Source organism: Hippopotamus amphibius, chromosome X (genome assembly GCF_030028045.1).
Source record: "Hippopotamus amphibius kiboko isolate mHipAmp2 chromosome X, mHipAmp2.hap2, whole genome shotgun sequence".
In the NCBI taxonomy this organism is placed as follows: Eukaryota; Metazoa; Chordata; class Mammalia; order Artiodactyla; family Hippopotamidae; genus Hippopotamus; species Hippopotamus amphibius.
In genome coordinates, this window is record NC_080203.1 from 28,475,422 (window position 1) to 28,494,406 (window position 18,985).

The 18,985-nt window shown below is 41.9% G+C and overlaps 1 protein-coding gene across 1 annotated transcript in view; it reads right to left on the reverse strand.

Annotated features, from left to right (window-relative positions):
* Positions 1-18,985, reverse strand: part of GRIA3 (glutamate ionotropic receptor AMPA type subunit 3) — a 284,919-nt gene that overhangs the window by 118,271 nt on the left and 147,663 nt on the right. The window lies entirely within an intron of this gene.

Sequence of the window (18,985 nt, forward strand, 5' to 3'; positions counted from 1 at the left end):
AGTTGAAAGGTTTTGACGAAATGCCTGACATAAGCTTATTTCCTTATAGTTAAGCACAGCAAAAATTCTGGTTAATTGAGGATTTTATAAAATGTCATTGTTTTGAGTGCTGGCTATGTACAGGGTAGTATGCGGGAGTGGGAGTGAGGAGGGGGATGAGACAGAGGTTAAAGACACAATCAGAGGCAGAACCAGGTTTTGTACAGGCCTGAAGCTAATATCACTTTGAGACCTCTTTAAGAAAAATAGTACAAAATTATGAATACAGTACTTGGAATAAGGCCTCAGAAAGAACCTGTGCAAGTAAGGGGCCATTAAACTTCATCATATATTTCTCTATGGACACAGCTGTCAAGGGTCTAAAAACAATTTGAGAAAACAACATTGTACACATATCAAACCAGGACTATATATAAAAGGCCATAATAATAATATTAAAAACAATTGCCCTTGAGTGCCTAGTATATGCCAGGCACTGTGCTAGGTGCTGTATTTAATCCCTGGAACAATTAAACAGATTAAGCATCATTAGTTCATTTTACAGATAAGGAATCTCAACCAAAGAGAATGTAAGTAATTTACCCAAGGCCACATAGCTAAGAAATGCTAAAGCCGGAATTAGAACCTAGGTCTGTGTACCTCTAGAACCCACAATCTTGGCAGTACATTACATGGTTTCTTAATATGTGCTAAATGTCAAATATCAATAATTACTCTAGGTTCTTAGAGAAGAGGAAGAAGAGATGTCTAATGCCTGCTGGGATGGATAGGGAAGGCTTCCTGGAGGAGATGAGGTTTAAGCTGGCCCAGAGGTGTGGAGCCACATATTTAAATATCATGCTTATTTCAATTCATTTTAAGTACAGAGAGAGAGAGAGCGAGCGAGCTGTTTTCGATTAATTTAAAATATGAGCCACGTATCTGACTGATTATTTATGGAGGAAATGAAAGGTTAATGAATGTCTTGAGGAGGTGATTTCTCACACCACCGTGACACAAAATGAGCTGTTAGGTATCTGCTGGGATGTATTCTTCAGTGTCCGCTTGTGAGAAACACCCTTCCTGGTGACATTTGTTAACTTCTGATGGCAAGTTGGGACCATACATTTGTTGAATTTTTAATTCCCTGACAACCCTCAACATAATAAAATCAGAGGGTTTTGAGTTCTGTTAGAAAAATGAGCAAGATTCCTAAGGACATCTGGCAGAGCTTGGAGAGAAATAAGGAAGCAAGCCCAAAGGAAGCAGAATAAGTCTGTCTCACCAGAGGCAGGGTTTAGTGTTCTTCTGAGCATAAGAAACGCAACAGGGAGCCGCAGAAAACATAAGTGTTGTTAGATGAGCCCGGAAAGAGAAACCCAGGAGCCCAACCTGGTCACGTACTCAGTTTGACTGTGGACAAATCACTCGACTTTCTCTAGCCTCCATTTCCTAACCTGTAATCTGGGACCATGAGCCTGGCCCTTCCTATCTCAGCAGTGTTGTCAGGATCAAAATGAATTACATCTACAGAAGTGTTTGCGATGTGCATTATGTAATTACGTGGGGTTAAATAACTGTGGAGAGGGGTCGTTCACTAAGATATTGTTTTTCAGGTTCAGAAAAACTTAAAGCTATTAGAATATCCGCTTTAATCCATGCCCAGATGCTCTGTGGAAAACAAACTCACTTGTTCGAAGGTAGTTCTCTCACAGCACTACCCTTTCAAAATTTCGCTTAAACTGGAAGAGATGGGAAAGTTATCTAAAGATAGGAACCTTTAGGTGTCACAAAGCTGCTGCCTTAAAGGCGGTAATTATTTCCTCACCCTTACTTTCGGTGACTTCTTAACTCTTCCTTAACACACAGTTCTTACCAGTCTTGGTTTTCCAGTTCACAGTAAATGAAAAGCTACAAATTAAAAGGAGTGTATATGGAGAGGTGGGGGGGGGGGTGATATTAGAACGAGGTACACTAGCATCAGAGGAAGTGACAGCCTGACTTAAAGGGGAAGGAGGAGCCCCCAAAAAAGCAGACAGCGTTGCACTACAGCACAGTATAATCATGCACGTTCTTCCTGAGTGCCTGAATCATCAGGGTATGGCTTATCGCATTCAGTAATTCCTGCCAAAAAAGCTGGGGAAATGTAATACATTTTAGGGAACGTTTCCGTCAGAAATGCTCAAATTCCTGATACTTAAGAGAGTACATTTCAATTATCTTGAAATCTTACTTACATAGGGCAGCAATGATCCTACTGATGTGAGCTAAGTGAGGCCTCACTGCCAAAAGTGTCACATTTTGCTCTTGGTCTTTCCTTCTTTTGAATTTTTGATGCAGGGCTGGTGGGAGTAAGGATGGGATGGGAGTCTTGTGCGTAATACGGTGCACAAAGGAACTAGTTAATGGGAGCGGTTCTTGTTCAGTTAGTCTTAAATCTTTATTCTTTCCATCTGTTACAGATGAGCAAGGCATAAATTGTACCCTCAGTTCTTTAATGACTCTGGTAACCAAGAGAATAGTCAACTTTGCTTTTACAGTAATTATAATCGCTCTTTCTGAATTAGTTTCAGAACTTCAAGTATAAAAGGCATTTTACAGTCTACTGTGAAATTTAAGGAGGAAATATCAAGTTCCCGAATCCATGTTGTGTATTCACTGTGCCTTTGTAAGATCTGTTGGAGAAGATGGATGGCTTGATACGATGGCAGATATGAGAAATGCAATAAGGGAACGTGTGAAATGTAGATAAAATTCATTATTTTAAGGAGATTTCTTTTAATGCCCACAAATAGGATCTGAAAGAAAAAAGATGCCACAACCCTCATTCACTGAAACTTAAACAATAGTTTCATTCACAGAGGAAAAAGCTCATATACTAACTCCCTCAACCATGCATACAGCAGAGCATTAAATTATTTGCTAAAGAAGTCAGTGAATCATGGTCTGCCCATTTGGGGGAGACCTCCCCTTATAGACTCTCCCATCCGCTTCTCTGTGAAGTTGGGGGCTGGGTATTGCTAAGCAGTTAAAAATAATTCAGAAAATGTTCAGTTGGTTTTGTAGAGGCCTTTCTTTTCTAATTTAATGCTTAATCTAGGCATTTTCATAATTTTAGAAATTTGAAGTTAAATTGCTCCATAAGACTACTTGAGAGAGTCCCACAGACCCTTTGGGAGTAAAAGCATCTGTTTTTCCATGCTCACATTTAAAAAAAATATGTGTGTGGAAAAGTGTCTATGTTTCTTCTCCTTAGATCCATCTGGTATGCAGATTAGGTTATTTGCAGACCTAAGTATCTCCATGTTTGGATTTTCTACATCGGTGCCAAAAAAGGATCTATGTATAAAGATTGATCTTACTTTGAGTACAGAACATGCCTTGCCGTTCACCTTAATCTCTTTCTCTTTGATTTAGGTACCCTGAGAATGTATGGCAGGCTGGGGAGAAAAATGAGAGAGGTTTCTGGTTTTAATTCACCAGATTTACCTGTTGTATAGGTATTTTCTCTTTAAGCTATTAGACCACGTTTTTTTGGTGTGTGTTCAAAGAGAAGACATTTTTTCAGCCCCCCATCTCTTTTCTACTTCCTCAGTGGCAAAAAGATACTGCTCTCCTATGGCAACGTATCTGATTTCAGCTGTGTTGGGAGTTAAATGGTGGTAAGCTACAGAAATCAGTGTCAGAATATGCCAGACTTCCTAAAAGAAATCTTCCATCAGATATGATAAAAGCCGTTCATTTTCTTGAATGAAAATCCTGAGCTACTAAATTGCTTTAGTCTTAGTAAACATATATCAGAAGTCAATTCCTTTAGAAGTATTTTTCTAATAATCTCAATCTGCACACACATGGTCTCCCATAACTGAATGACAGCGCTTCATATTGCAGTCATCGGACTTGAATAAATGTGCAGGATTAGTGAGGCAGAGACGAGCCAATCACCCATACCAAAGTCAGCCCAATGGCGGTGGGGGTGGGGATGGTACAGATGGAGAACGAAAGGCTGAAGCTTTTCATAAAGAAGGAAAATGGGAGTATAACTGAGAAATCTCATCAGTGTGTGTACCGTCTACAGGGGAAGCTTATGCAGAGAGAAGGCAACTGAATAGGGCATCAGATAAAATGCTAGGATGTGAGGACAAGGATTTCACCAAAGAATACGTCTTTGGAAAGTTTCACTTCCCAGACTTCAATATTGCATTCACTATGACTGAATGGAATATGCAGAAGATTTAAACAGCGGGAGAGGCAAAGAGAACATACGAGTAAGAGGCAGTAAATGGCCACAAGCAAGTTAAAGGAGCAACAGATTATCCTTGCTCATAGGAATAAGGGACCATTTCAATGCACGTTGATCTTGGTTGGGAACACCTCATTGTATTAACCCTAAAACATTATTTCTCAAATTTCATTTCCTCACAAATTTCCTTAACAATTTGTGATCTATCCACATTCTACAATACTATTATTTTCTTAATATTTATCTTTGTAGCTACTCATTTACTTAAATTTAGTGGTGTCCAAAGCAATAATATCCATGAAACTACATACAAGAAAATAAATACAACTGAGTGAAAATAGAATCTATTCATCCAGATGTCACCGAAAATCCTCTGGTGTACCATGAGGAGTGGTGGGTAATATTGCCTTAACGCGGTCGTGTCTTTAGGGAAGAGAATACAGATCATGTCTTCCCATCCAGATAAAATAAGGTTAATTTGTCTTGTGGTTCAAATCTTGAGAGCATCCTCACCTACTTTCAAACGTTCATGAGTCTTGTAAGAAAGCAAAATGAAGGACAGTTTGGGAGGTAGCAAATAATGCCTAGGACTGCATACAAATGACAAATGTGGAAACTTACAAAGCCTTTCCTAAGGCAATGTACATGTGCTGCCCTACCTAGGAAGGCCACCAGCTTTGATCAGCTAGAGTCCTTGGTCATACGGCCAATAATAAATACTTAAAACATCTGGACCTCTCCATCAACTAACTTCCTGTAAAATAAAGCATTTCCAAACACTGTGTCTTTTCTTGGAGTATCTCATCTAGAAGACCTTTCACAGCAGCCTATTTGTATTTGGAAAGAAATCTAGATGTTTTTTCCAGGAGGTGAAGTAAGGGTGATTTTAACTAGCAGTCAACTTAGAATAATAGAGCAAAGAGAACATTAGTTTCTCTTCCACATAGTCACAGGCGTGACTTTTGTTGCCTCTGCATGTTGCATCGGCTATCCCCCCAAATCAGTGACCATTTATTTTAAACAATACATTTTAAATAACAGTGTTCTTTATGCATTCTTTTGTGAAATTTTCTGTCAACCATTTTATGTTCATACTTACAGGAACTTGTGTTTTAATATTTACAACTTTATTCTAAATATCACGTTGGATCTTTTTTCTGTAGATCTTGTAAAATTGTTTGGGCCCAAAGCACTATAATCCTGAATTTCAAGATCTACCTGAAGCCCTGTACGGGTGGTAAGTAGAAGGCTTGGCAGTGCCACTGGACTTATTACTTGGATTTAAAAAAAAAAGGGGGGGGAAGGCAACATCTGGATTAAGGCTGAGTCGTCACTCCAACAGGTGTTTTTTCCAGCCACAACCACTTGGGGATGGGTGGGATAAGGCAAGACTTCCTTCACTAGCCCAGGAATCATACTTTCCCATCTTTAGTTATTTATTAGGATCAACAACTCCAGTATCTCACCTGAAATGACACCTTATAGATTTGAAACTTGTAAGAATCTAAAACTGCTTTTAGGTGTGATCTGACTCACCCTTAAAGCTTAGAACAAATAGGCATTTATTAAAGGTGATGTACTAGAAAGAGCCGTGAATCTTGAAGTCAGATGGTTCAGGATTCAAATCCTGCCATTTACTACTTAGCTCCATTACTGTGCACAAAACTGAATCATGGACAGTTGCGTAGAGTTTTAGAGACCCAGGTTCAGCCCAGGATGTTGAAGCCTTCAAGTCGGGAGGGGAGAGGAAGAAACATGTGGTGTGGGGATGTGTAGAATGAGATGTTCTCCTTCGATCTCCCCAATTTTGCCTCTCTGAATGCACTTTCTGTCTGTGGGATGCTTCCACCATTTGACACCCTAATCTCTCTATAAAATTTTCTGATTGCCGAAGGAAGCAAATGAATGTGTTTTTATTTTCAGGTAAAAGTAAATATCTCCCAGAAACCCAGTGAGCTGCTCGGGCCTTTGGTTTTAGCCTAGTTGCTTACTTGACAGTTTTGTTTCTCTTCTGGGAGCCATGTCATTTAAGTTTATCTCCATTTGCGAATGGATGACAAATTATAGAGCCTGAGTTCCTGGGGGGTAAAACACAGAGTTCTTCTGATTCACCATGTTTGGTTTGGTATTTCACTCTGGCTATTTGAATTTCCATTCTCTTCCTCATCTGATAGCTCATCCACCTTTGTGATCACACTGACACGGTTAACCACTGGTAGCTTGAAGTCAGCCATAGCGGAAGTATTTACACCACAGAAATCAGCCAACACTACAAATTAGGGCTTTCCCCCCTCACCTTGAGAGTCAGTTTACCTGCATACCACTGGACTCAGAAGGAATATGGTTTGAAGTCCCTACTGGATGGAAGGGTTGCTTGTCTCATCCACATTTCATTCATTTCTTTTTTCAATGAATATTTGTTGAGTGCCTGCTCTGTACCAATCCCGGGGCCAGACACTGGGGAGACCAAGGTCACCAAAACCTGGTCTCTAGCCTGCAGGCTCTCGCCATTAGAGTAGGAAAGACTGTCAAGTTAACAGACAACAGTAACCCAGCAGGAGAAGTGTGAGAACAGAAATATGTACAGCAGACTGAGGAGAGAATGATTAACTCATAACCTGCTAGAGACAGAAAGTACTTTGTCTCCAACTGAAGACCTAAAGAATTTTTTCCTGTGGTTTTTATGAGTGGGAGTCTTTAAGGTGACTTAAAGAGAATGCTATTTTGAAAACAAAGAGAGATGTATTTTCAGAGGGCTATTTCTCTTGCTTTCAGGAGAGCCTTGCTGTTTTATAGTGCTTACACACTCGAGGGAAGACTTTTATTTGGACCAACTATAGGTATTTGTTGTGATGCTAAGCTAGGGCTGCCTCCATAAGAAATTGTGACCGAAATGATTCATTGGAAAAACTAAGTAAGAAGGGGTATAAATGGTTACATAGTAAATAAAAGGTGATCTGCTAAGGGCAATGCATCCCAGCTTCGCCAATTACAAGCTACATAATCTTAGGCAAATTACTTAACCTCTCAGATTCAGTTTTCCATCTGTAAAACAGGGAACGTAATAGTTGCGAGGCAGTGGAGCCGCATGGTGAAGAGTATAGGCTAGACTACCTGGGTTTGGGTCCCTATTTTGCCTTTTTATATCTGTGTTACTTTGGGCAGTTAACGTAAACTCTCTGTTTCAATGTCCTCATTTGTAAAAATGGGTCTATCATTAGCACCTACTTCATAGAACTGCAGTGAGGAATAAATGAAATAATGTATCTACAGCTCTTAACCCAGTGCCTGATGCTTATCCTACCTATGTTAGTTACGTTTTCCCTTCCTTATTCCTAGTGCAGTGCCCCCTCCCTCTATCCTTCCCTGTGGCAACCACATCTAGTCCCAGCTTATATGCAACCTCCTCTATGAAGAATTCCCTGATTTTATGTCCTCACTCTATTTTTAAATATAAATTTATTTATTTATTTATTTATTGGCTGTGCTGGGTCTTTGTTGCTGTGCACATGGGCTTTTCATTGCGGTGGCTTCTCGGGTGGAGCACGGGCTCTAGGCATGTGGGCTTCAGTAGTTGTGGCACGTGGGCTCAATAGCTCCGAAGCATGTGGGATCTTCCTGGCCCAGGGCTCGAACCCGTGTCCCCTGCATTGTCAGGCGGATTCTTAATCATTGCACCATCACGGAAGCCCTATGTCCTCACTCTTAAACTGTACAGAAGTAGTTTCCTGCTGCTATAGGATGAGGGACTTGGAGAGGCATCAGAGCTTGTTGCAGAGGGGTATTGAGGCCACTGGTTAGGATAGCACTGGGTTGGAGAACTGGATGGAAGCAACCCTTCCATCCCTTCCATCTAGTAGGGAAGGAGCTGAGGTTTGCACTTAGAGTTCAGGTAGGTAAGCTGAACTGTGGGTAAAGCAGCAACAAAGTAACTCACACTGCCACCCTCCATGGGCCCCTCCTCTCCTGCCTCCAGCGCTGATCAGAACCATGAATTCAAACCACATAGAAAGCGTGGCTGGGAAGAAGATGTCTGTGGGGAGGTAGGGGATGGTTCTACCGAGAGACAGAGGAACACAAGCCATCACCTAATTTTTCATGTGTAGTCATCACAGTGTTTCTACCACAGGAGAGAATGAGGGTTGGGGCTGGGCGGTGAGAGGGGCGAGAGCAGAAATTTGGCAGAGTCAGTAAGATGGCTGTCTCCTCTGCACTGTACACCATTGCTCAGGAGTCTTGGGCCACCCTACTCTGATAGTAACAAGTGAACTTGGCTTGTCTGCACTTCATTTCAGGAGCAAGGAGGTGTAGCTACTCCAGGCCTTCTCACCTGCATCCACAGAGGCCTTGGCGGTAGAGAGAACACTAAGGAACACGATCCACACACATTCCTCGGAGGCTCAACCTCGGGAATGTCTTAGGACAGTATTTCTCAAAGTGGATGCTGTGTGGGTCACCTGGAGTATCCGTGACGATGCAAGCACCTGGGCACCCCTCTCTTGAGAGTCTGATTCACAAAGTCTGGGTTGGGGCCACGGAGTGTGCATTTTAACACTGAGATGATTCTGATGCAGAACTTGAAGAACTGCCTTTCTGTATGATAATAAATGTACTTTGAAAAGCTAACAGCAGGACTGTCAATGATGGATTCTCATGAAAGGGGGTAGGAAGGGAGATATTGAGCTTATGGGGTGCTCCCTTGGGGACCTCCCATGGGAAGCCACGGGCAGGAAGGGGGCAGCCTGAAGACACGCTCCCAGACTCCTGGGAAAGGCACCAAAGGAGGAATTTCTCGGTAGACCCTGAGACAGCGATTTGAGGGCGAGTGATTTAATTGGGAGTTGATTCCAGGATGCGTTGGTAGGGGAGTGGGGACATGAGACAGCAAAGTGAAAGAAGCCAGCACAGGGTGGCTCTGAGCACCTCTGGGAGTGGCGTGTCGTACACTCAACTGAAGGGCCAGGAAGCTGAAGTCTGTGTCTTTCAATTCCCATTCACCACTGGCTGGTAGCTTCTGTCAGGAGGATTAATTCCTCCCCAACACTTCTGACTTGTCTGACTCTCAGGCTGTGAGAGAAAGTCTTCAAGTGGAGAATCGCATGTGCTTACAGTAGGATGCCGTAATGTGGTACGGAAAAACCCGAATGAACTTTTTGGCCAACCCAATAATATAAAATCTAGAAAAGTGTACTGAGGGGATGGGCATTGAACAAGTTCAGCTGTCTTTTAGACTAGATTTTGAATGATGCGGGGGACCTTTTTTGGCAGAGAGAAGGGAAGGAGGATCCCAGGTGGGAGGATACCGGGGACAAAGGCCTGGTGGCAGGACAGGACGGAAGACAAACATACGCTCACATTTATTGAGCACTTGGTGTGTACAAGGCACTGTGTGAAGTGTTTTTTTACATGCTTTATTTCATCGAATCCTTACCACAAGCCCGCGAGTTAGGCGTTAGTATTAATTTCATCTAACATGTTAGGCAATTGAAGCTCAGAGAAGCTGGGTAACTTGCCTGAGGTGGCGCAGGCAGAAAATGATGGAGCCTGGAGTCAAAATCAGACTTGTCTGACTCCAAGCCCAGTCACTGGGTGTTAGCAGCTATAATGATAACTACTAATCATAAGAACAATCATGGTTTCTGCCCAATGATCAGCTCCCACCATGGATTCAATTCGATAAAGACTGAGTCCTTACTGTTATTATGTACTGTCACCTAAGTGAAGCCCAGTTAAAGCCTGAATCTTTGGAAATTCTCCTTTATTGTGGAGGATCCTGGGAATTTCCCTTTGGTTTCGCCTAATTATTTCTCAAAGCCTTGGGCTTGGTTCCTATGATTATGCCTCCCATTTTGGATTCCCTATCAGCATATGACATGACTTGTCATTGTTTAATCACAAGCTGCACTTGTGATGAATGCTGGATAATCAGAACAAAAGCACAGGAAAATCATTAGAGGGAACCAAAGGGAAGAGGCTCACAGCCTTGAACAAGAGACTGTGTGAAGGTTTCTAGGACTCAGTCCCTAAAGCTCTGACAATGCATTTTGATCCTTGTCTGCATGCAAATGAATGACTCCATCAAACCATAGGCAGTTTGTCACAGTGCGGGGTATTGAGCTAGTTAATTAAAAGTCTGAGTGAGCTGGTGCCTCTCTGCACTGGGCTCTGAAGATAACCGAACCTGTGTTCTGACCAGGCAAGTTAATTTAAAATAAGTGACCTCAATTGGGTAATGGCTGCAAGTTCAAATTCAAGAATCGCTATAATTAGTCCCAGATGGATTTTAATTGTTCTTTCAGGAAACAGAATGAGGAAGGGGGAAAGAGAAATGCTCAAGCCCAAAGTAAAGGTTATTTGTTATATCTTTCAAAAGCAGGGAAAGCGACTGGGGCAGGGTGTAGTTAACATGGTGTAGCAAGACTTCCATTGCTGTTTTCCAAATGAGTCCTCCTGGACGTAAAATGGGTGTAGCTGTTTTGGAAACAAGAATTAGAATTCAGCACTCTTAACCATGTGATCGCAGGCAAGTTATTTAACCTTCTTATGTCTGTTTCTCATCTACGTAACAGAGAAAACACTACTAACCCTACCAACCTCAGAGAATGGAAGGAGATACTTCGCAAAACTGCTTTGAAAAAAATATGTAAAGCTCTACAGGGCAGTATTCATTCTTGCTTTAATCCAGGAAAGTTTCCTAATCAAAGACTTTTGATTTTAGAGTATAGGGCTACTCTAGCTGTGCTCCTCGTTTTATTTTTCCCTTCTACTCTGCCATAAACCAGCTACCTTCTGAACTACACCCCTTGAGAGGTGAAGGGATCACAGCGGGCAGTGTGTTCAGCACCGTATCTGTGTGGTGGTACGTGATGTTCTAATTTCTTAGGAGGTGCGTCCGCAGAGCTGAAAAGGATGTTGGCTTTGTGGGCTTTTGGAAGAAGTCAGAGAGCACACACATTTAGCATTTTTTATTACAAAATCGGATCCTTCTCCATTCATGTTAATATAAATCTTTGACTTGAAATTACATGCTAACACAGCACTGTGGTACCACGAGGTTAGTGTAAGCCACAGTGAGAGCAGGATGGCTTTATCTTCACTTATTTTTTCTATGTGAATGCTTGGTTTCCCTTCACTGTTCTGATACATTCTAATTACCCATTTCTTCCCAAGCTCTGGAAGCCAAAAGGAATAAGAATTTGTACAGTGATAAAGATAAAAAAGTGAAAAAATCATAACCCTGTACAAAGCCTTGGAAGAGCAAGAACTTGACTATTTGGGGATGCACAAATGACTGCTTTTGAAGCTGCTTTTCTTTCTGGATTCCACTTTTTAAAGGGAATTGTATTGTGATGCCCATTTGAATCCCCCCTTAATGGAATGTAAGCATCTAAGACAGAGATTTACAACCTATACTTACTGACAATAATCACAACTGTTTACCCTTTAAGCCTAAGCAAAACTCATTGAAGGAGCTTGCTTTTAAATCAGAATATGCGTTTTGCCTTGTTAGACGAGCCAAGCAAATAATGGAGTTGTGTCTCCCAGAATTGCATTGCTATCAAAGGGCTGTGCCCTTTGCTGAAAAGAGCTTGAGTTCATACTGAAGAAATAAAGAAACAAAAAGCCCTGGTTCCACATTACCCTTCATCACTGGGAAACACCATCCGTGGTAGGAAGCTGCAGAGGGCACAGCTTTGCAAGGATTTTTCAGAGGTTTAAGCTATAGGCTGAGTGGTCGTTTCTACAAGTCTCCCTGGGGAGTTTGTGTGGTGCACCATGAGTAAAAGCCACAATATGCAGTGCACCCAGGACTGGGAATTATTCTCCAAGTGATAAGCGTCAGGACTTTTTTCCACCTGAAAAATGTCGAGAAGCTATTTATTTAATTCCACAAATATTTATTGAGCTCTTACTAGGTTGCAAACTGTTTTAGGTGCTGGGCATACGGCAGTGAACAGAACACAAGCACCCTGCCCACATGAAGCCTATATTCTAGTTTGGTTGTCTGGTGATCACTCCCTCCTGTGAATCCCTATGTTGTTCCTACCTCTCATCCTTCCCTCAGACTACTAATTATTTACCCAAACTAGGCATGGGTCCTGCCATCCCAATTGGACTCTAAGTCCTTGAGGGCAGGGCCCCAGTTCAAACTCATTAGTGTGAACATCATTCGGCGCGGTGCCCTGTAGACAGGTGTTCAATCAATGTTTGTGGATGATGAAAAAGAAGAAGCCTCCAAATACAAGGAAAAAGGATGAGAATTTATATTAACTTCAAATGTTATCTTTCTGGTGTAGTATGTTTTCTTACAAATAGACTCTTAACCTAAACACTAATTCCAGGCAGTCGGGTGGGAAGTGGGGTGGGGGTGAGAAGGCAGGTGGCCTTTTCAGGGGAACCCATATGTAGATATCTATTTGGTCCCTATATTGGCATAGTCTTGGGTGGTGTCACACAAGGAAGATGGACACTGGAATCAGATCTGGGTTTAAATCTGTGTTCTTTGGCACCGCTTATTAGCATTCACTCTGACAAGTGAGCTTGTCATACTTATGCAAATATAAATTTCCACCCCCTTCCACCAAACCAGATGAACTATTGGCCCTTGAAGACTCAGTTCCACAAGACATGGGACTTCCCTGGTGGCGCAGTGGTTAAGAATCCTTGTGCCAATGCAGGGGACATAGGTTCGATCCCTGGTTGGGGAAGATCCCACATGCCGTGGAGCAACTAAGCCTGTGCACCACAACTCCTGAGCCTGTGCTCTAGCACTCACGAGCCACAACTACTGAGCTGGTGCAGCACAACTACTGAAGCCCGTGAGCCTAGAGCCCATGCTCCACAGCAAGAGAAGCCACCGCAATGAGAAGCCCACGCACCACAACGAAGAGTAGCCCCCGCTCACTGCAACTAGAGAAAGCCCATGCACAGCAACAAAGACCCAATGCAGCCAATAAATAAATAAATAAATAAATTTAATTTAAAAATCATCAGGAGAAAGCCTCCCTGAGCTCCGAGTCAGGCTGAGTCAGGCATGTTTCCTATGCATTCCCGTTAGGATCTGTGTTCCCCGCCACTGTCACTGCACTTAGACCATCATCATCTGTTTACTTGACTGCTTCTCTACTAACCCAGCTCCTTGAGGGCTGGAACAATGTCTTATTTGTTTTTCACTTTTTCTTTAAACTTATTACTAGTTCTTATCCAGGAAAACAGACACAGGTAGCATGAATAGGAATACCTTGCTTTCAAGGACAGCTTGAATCCATCTCTACATTTCAGCAGATCCACTGGAAAGGATTGTGCAAAAGAGCCTTCTGTTTCCTTTTTTCATGCAGTTAGGAAGATAAAACCATTCACTTGTTTCTGCCACTTCAAATATTATTATTTACGTAGATGTTACAAAGAGGACACTGGAGTGTCCTTTCCAGTTGCCACAGAGAAACGAGTCTGAACTAGTCCTCTTTATGCAAGAAAAAAGTCTTTATTACATGTGTTGGGTTCTGTTGCATTGAAATTGCGAATGAAACCATCCCCATCTTCCTTTGGAGTATGGTAAAGGGAAATTCATCTCCATCTGACAACTTTTTAGCTAAGCTCTCTGAGCAAAGCCAATAATATGGAACTCATGGAAACAGTCTGAACACTGAACAGCTTTCTCTATATTTGGAGAAACCATACCATTTTCTCTTGGCTCATAAATCCTCCAGTACCTGGACCATTATTAATATTGCTCTTTTTCTTTAAGAATATAGTTTGATGGTGAGATTATCATGCATGCATTCTTTTTTTTAACATCCATCACCACCCAGTTACAAATTTATTTATTTTTTTTGTGATGACAGCCTTTAAGATCTACCCTGTTAGCAACTTTCAAATATACAATACTGTGTTGTTAACTATAGTCACCACGCTGTATATTACATCCCCAGATGTATTTATTGTCTAACTGGAAGTTTGTAGTTTTTGACCACTTTTATCCATTTTGCCAGACTCCCACCCCCATTCTGGCAGCCACCAATCTGTTCCATCTAGGAATTCAGGGGTTTTTTGCTTGTTAGATTTTTCATATTAATTTTACATTATTTTGACCTCCTGACAAAATCATGAGCTGTCTGAGGACAGATACTTTTACTCAGTCATCTTATGCATGCATTCTTTTTCTTTTTTTCATGTGTTCCTTATTTTATCCTTGGCCATTTCTTTTTTTTTTTAAGCTCTTTATTGGAATATAATTGCTTTACACTGTTGTGCCAGTTTTTGCTGTACACCAAAATGAATCGGCTGTATTTATACATATATCCCCATATCCCCTCCCTCCCGCGACTCCCTCCCACCCTCCCTATCCCAGCCCTCTAAGTCATCACCCATCATCGAGTTGATCTCCCTGTGTTATGCAGCAGCTTCCCACTAGCTATTTTACATGTGGTAGTGTAGATATGTCAACGCTACTCTCTCACTTCGTCCCAGCTTCCCCTTCGCCTCTCCCCACCCCGGGTCCTTGCATGCATTTTTGACATGAGTTAAGAAAGTGAAGAGAATGAGTTGCAGGTCACTGAGTGGTAGGGACCGTAAAAGAAAGTGGCTAGAATTTCATATTATTGTTTTATGGGGTGTTGAGATTACTGGCTGTAGTTCAGCAAGCAAGGTGTGTGGTGGAGGCTGCAGTGGACTCTGGGAAAGAATACTACTGGGACGCTGTCTCGGGCCAAAACTGCCCTCCTACTCAGTTTCAATATTTTGCAATTGGTGCCTTATCGTTAACAGGTTGGGTGTGAGAAGCAGCCCATAACTCTTTTGGGGAGGAGCCATGAACAACATTACCCCTCCCTAATGAAAGCAAATGCCTGAGGATTCAGGGATGGGTCTGCTGCCACCTGTTATAGATGGAGCTAATGGCTCTGTTGGGAGACGCACTTCCCGCCACTCTTCGCAACTCTCTCTGAGCGGCTTGGTGGTGGTTGCCGTGGACACCAAGTAGCGAATAGGCTAGGGTCAGAGTTTGAAGGATTGCGCTGCGCTTGAGTGGATGAGACTGAAATTAAGTTAATGTGTGTACATATAAGGTGTGTTTCTTTCCTTTGTGCCTTTGAGAAAACGGCAACACAGCAGTCTGTCAAGCAACAATTGATTTTCTATTGGCCAGGGAAGAGGGAGGAGAAGCAATTTATTGAGTAGGAGGTTCTCAAGTTAAGCACAGGCAGTAGTTTGAAATAGGTCAAGAGAAGTGAAAATAGCTCTCAGAGCTGTTAAGAGATAGTAATGATGGAAAGGCACTTAAGAATGGCCATTAAGAGGCTTTCTCTAGTACCTTCTTAGACTGCCTAGCCTATTGCTTCAGGGTCCCTGGGTCCTCATTTCTTAATCTAAGATCCAGCATTACTGAGATTTCACTCCATTTGGTTCTGCCCTCTTATTTACCTCTGCAAGTGTGTGTGTGTGGTGTGTGTGTGTGTGTGTGTATCTTTTAGATAGCATTGTTCCAAATCAGTTCACCCAGTTTTCCCTTTTCTGTGTCCCTGTTCTTTAGATGGGTGGGCACACTTTCTGCCAATGCTGAGCTCTGAAAGACACCGCACGCTTCCTGCCTCTGTCCTCAATAATGATCCAGTTATAGCTAGAGCCAAAATTTCCACTGTCGGGACAATGAAAAGCATAGAAACAATTTAAGTTAAAGCACAGAAGTTTGAATACAGAACCCTTGTTTATGACCAGTTAACCCCACTATGGCAGGACAGTCCTGTTTGGCCCACAAAACCGTAATCAAAGCACTTGCCACTCTCTTGGTAACGTTCACAAATCCAAACTTTTAAGATGATCATAGTAAAGTAACAGCACACTGTCAGATGCAAATGTGAAGACTTCAAATATCTGGGGAGCATGTCCTAACCACCAAACTCTTCTCTGACTCCACAATGCCAGTCTCCCTCTCTTGAGACCTGCCTCAGATTATAGAAGCTTACATGCTCTTTGAGTTCTCAGGCTCAGTGGACCACACATTCCTTTCTTTATTCATTTTCTCCTCAAGAAATGAGGTGCAGTGACTCTAATTATAATGCTTGACATTTGTGGACTTGCCCTCTCCAGAGACTCTTAGAATACCTTAGAGAAATTGTCTGATTCATCTTAACGTCATTCTGGTATGGCAGGGAAGGATTTTTCTATTTTATGGCTAAGATGGTGAAAGGTGAAGTGGCTGTTGCAAGGTCACACAGGGATCTTGAAACAGAACTCAGCCAGCTTTCTGGTCTTTGGGCTATAGTGCTAGATGACTTCAGAAGATATTTGTCAATTGCTATTCTTTTCCAGAGTAGGGTGTTGGTTGTGTATGTACATCTGGGAGGCTGCTTGGTAGTTATATATGTATTTTAAAAGGTTGGAGAGAGAATAGTGGTGTCCAGTTATTAATCCCTTCCTCTCTAGCTCTACCTCTAGTGACATGACACTAATTGTCACCAGTCTCCCCAAGCCCTGGCCCATTGAATTGTGCCCCTGACTTGTCAATTTGTTATAATCTTTGGGCAGAGACAAGTTTGACCCTGTCAAATCTGGGTGGAAGGAAAGCTGCCCCAACAAGGGTGGGATTCATTTGACTGCAAGGTCCAGGTGGGTGGTTGGTAACAATGGCATCAAACTGATCGAGGGCTCTTTCCCACACTCAGTCTCATCAAAGTCCAGAACTTGGATGGACCTAGAGTCTGTCATACAGAGCGAAGTAAGCCAGAAAGAGAAAAACAAATACCATATGCTAACTCATATATATAGAATCTAAAAAATATGGTACTGATGAACCCAGTGACATGGCAAGAATAAAGATGCAAATGTAGAGAACGGACTTGAGGACACAGGGTAGGGGGTGATGGGGAAGCTGGGATGAAGTGAGAGGGTAGCGTTGACATATATACATTACCAAATGTAAAATAGATAGCTAGTGGGAAGCTGCTGCGTAACATAGGGAGATCAACTCGATGATGGGTGATGACTTAGAGGGCTGGGATAGGGAAGGTGGGAAGGAGTCGCAGGAGGGAGGGGATATGGAGGTATATGTATAAATACAGCTGATTCACTTTGTTGTCCAGCAAAAACTGGCACAACAGTGTAAAGCAATTATATTCCAATAAAGAACTAAAAAAACAAAAACAAACAAACAAAAAATCCAGACCTTGGCATGGATCAGTCAATGGCCTTTGCCTTTCAGTGTTGGTGCAGTAAAGAACTTGAGTCTGCACATTTTGTTTTATTTATTTATTTTGTTACTGCACTTACTTTGCATTGACTTGATGTCTCTGTAAGAGAGTCTAGAGGTCTGAATTATTTAAAATATAAGGGTCCTGTGGCAATGTGAGCTTGAACAATAAATAGCTTTTGTGTTGCTGTTGTAAACTGTGGTTCTCGCAGCCCTTATGAAACTGTTTGTTACAGCATCTGTTAGAATCTAGGACAAGACTCCTGTAATCGTGCAGCTGTGTGATGAACCTTCTAATTGCTGTATTTTTGCTGCTCTTAATCTGGGAAATTTTCCTAATAAAGCTGGATGATGACTCTAAAAAATTCATTAATGTTTACAAGCCAGTAATTCTAACCCATAGGACCTTGTCAACCTCTCGGTGCCTGCAAAGGCTTAACTGGGGCATTCACAGGGTCAGCCATACAAAGGAACAGGTGTCAGGGTGTTTTCCTCCTGTGCCAATTAGAAACATACTCATTGCCTGTGGAGGGATAAAACAGTTATCTATGGTTAATGTTTCCTTTCTTTGTATTTTTTTTAAAGAATGGATGTAAGGTCTCACTTGATTTAAGTGATGGGATTAACTCAAAACAAAGGAGGGTATTTGTATTTTATTTTTCCATTGAAATTGGTTAATATTTTTATAATTTTAGAATAAGGTACCAGCCTTGATCCTAAAATGTTGATGTTAATAGGTGGGAGAGAAGGTCTTTTGATTTAATAAATCTTTCCTGCAATCTACTATACTTTTCTATGTGCAAAGGGCATCCGAGCAGGAGTAACAATAGATATGGATACAATGAGGAAATTATGATAGGCTGGTGATGAACAAACAAACCTCAGTTAATCAGAATCCAACTGCCCGAAATTCTTAATTAATAGTAATTTTCCCTAGGCATTTTCCAGATATTATAAGGACTGATGTAATATTTATATATACATATGTGGCAAAACTTTGATCAGCCAGAAACTCCTATTAATGGGGACATTTGTTGTTCTGTACTCTAAGGATAGAGGTAAATGATAAACTCCAGGCTGTGTCCTGGCCTTGGAACATATCATCTCTATCTCCCCCTTCATCTGTGTCTCCAAGTCTAAGCAAAGCTCACTGATGTTGAGGCTTGCAAGATTCTCAGTCAGCAAAGAAACATTCAATGATGGTCACTAGCCTGAAAATCTGAGAAAGCAGGAAAGTTGATTCACACATTTTTAGATACTTATCATACTCTGCCTTGCAGAATCATTGCGTTGCCTTATTGCCCCTACTACTGTAGCATGGAAGACCTGTCCTTTCCCCGCTCCCACCATATCTAGCACTGTGTAAGGTAAAATGGGTCAGGAATCAATCAATAGTTCTTGAATAGTTTTTCACAGCCCTGGGCATCATAGCCTGTTGGAACCGGACAGGACCATCATATTCAATACATTCATTTCACAGTTTAGGAAATGGAGGCACAGAGTGATAAAGGCAACTTTTTAGAGTCATATAGCTTGGGGCTAGAACCTAAGTCTCCTGCCTCAAGGCTTCTGTACTC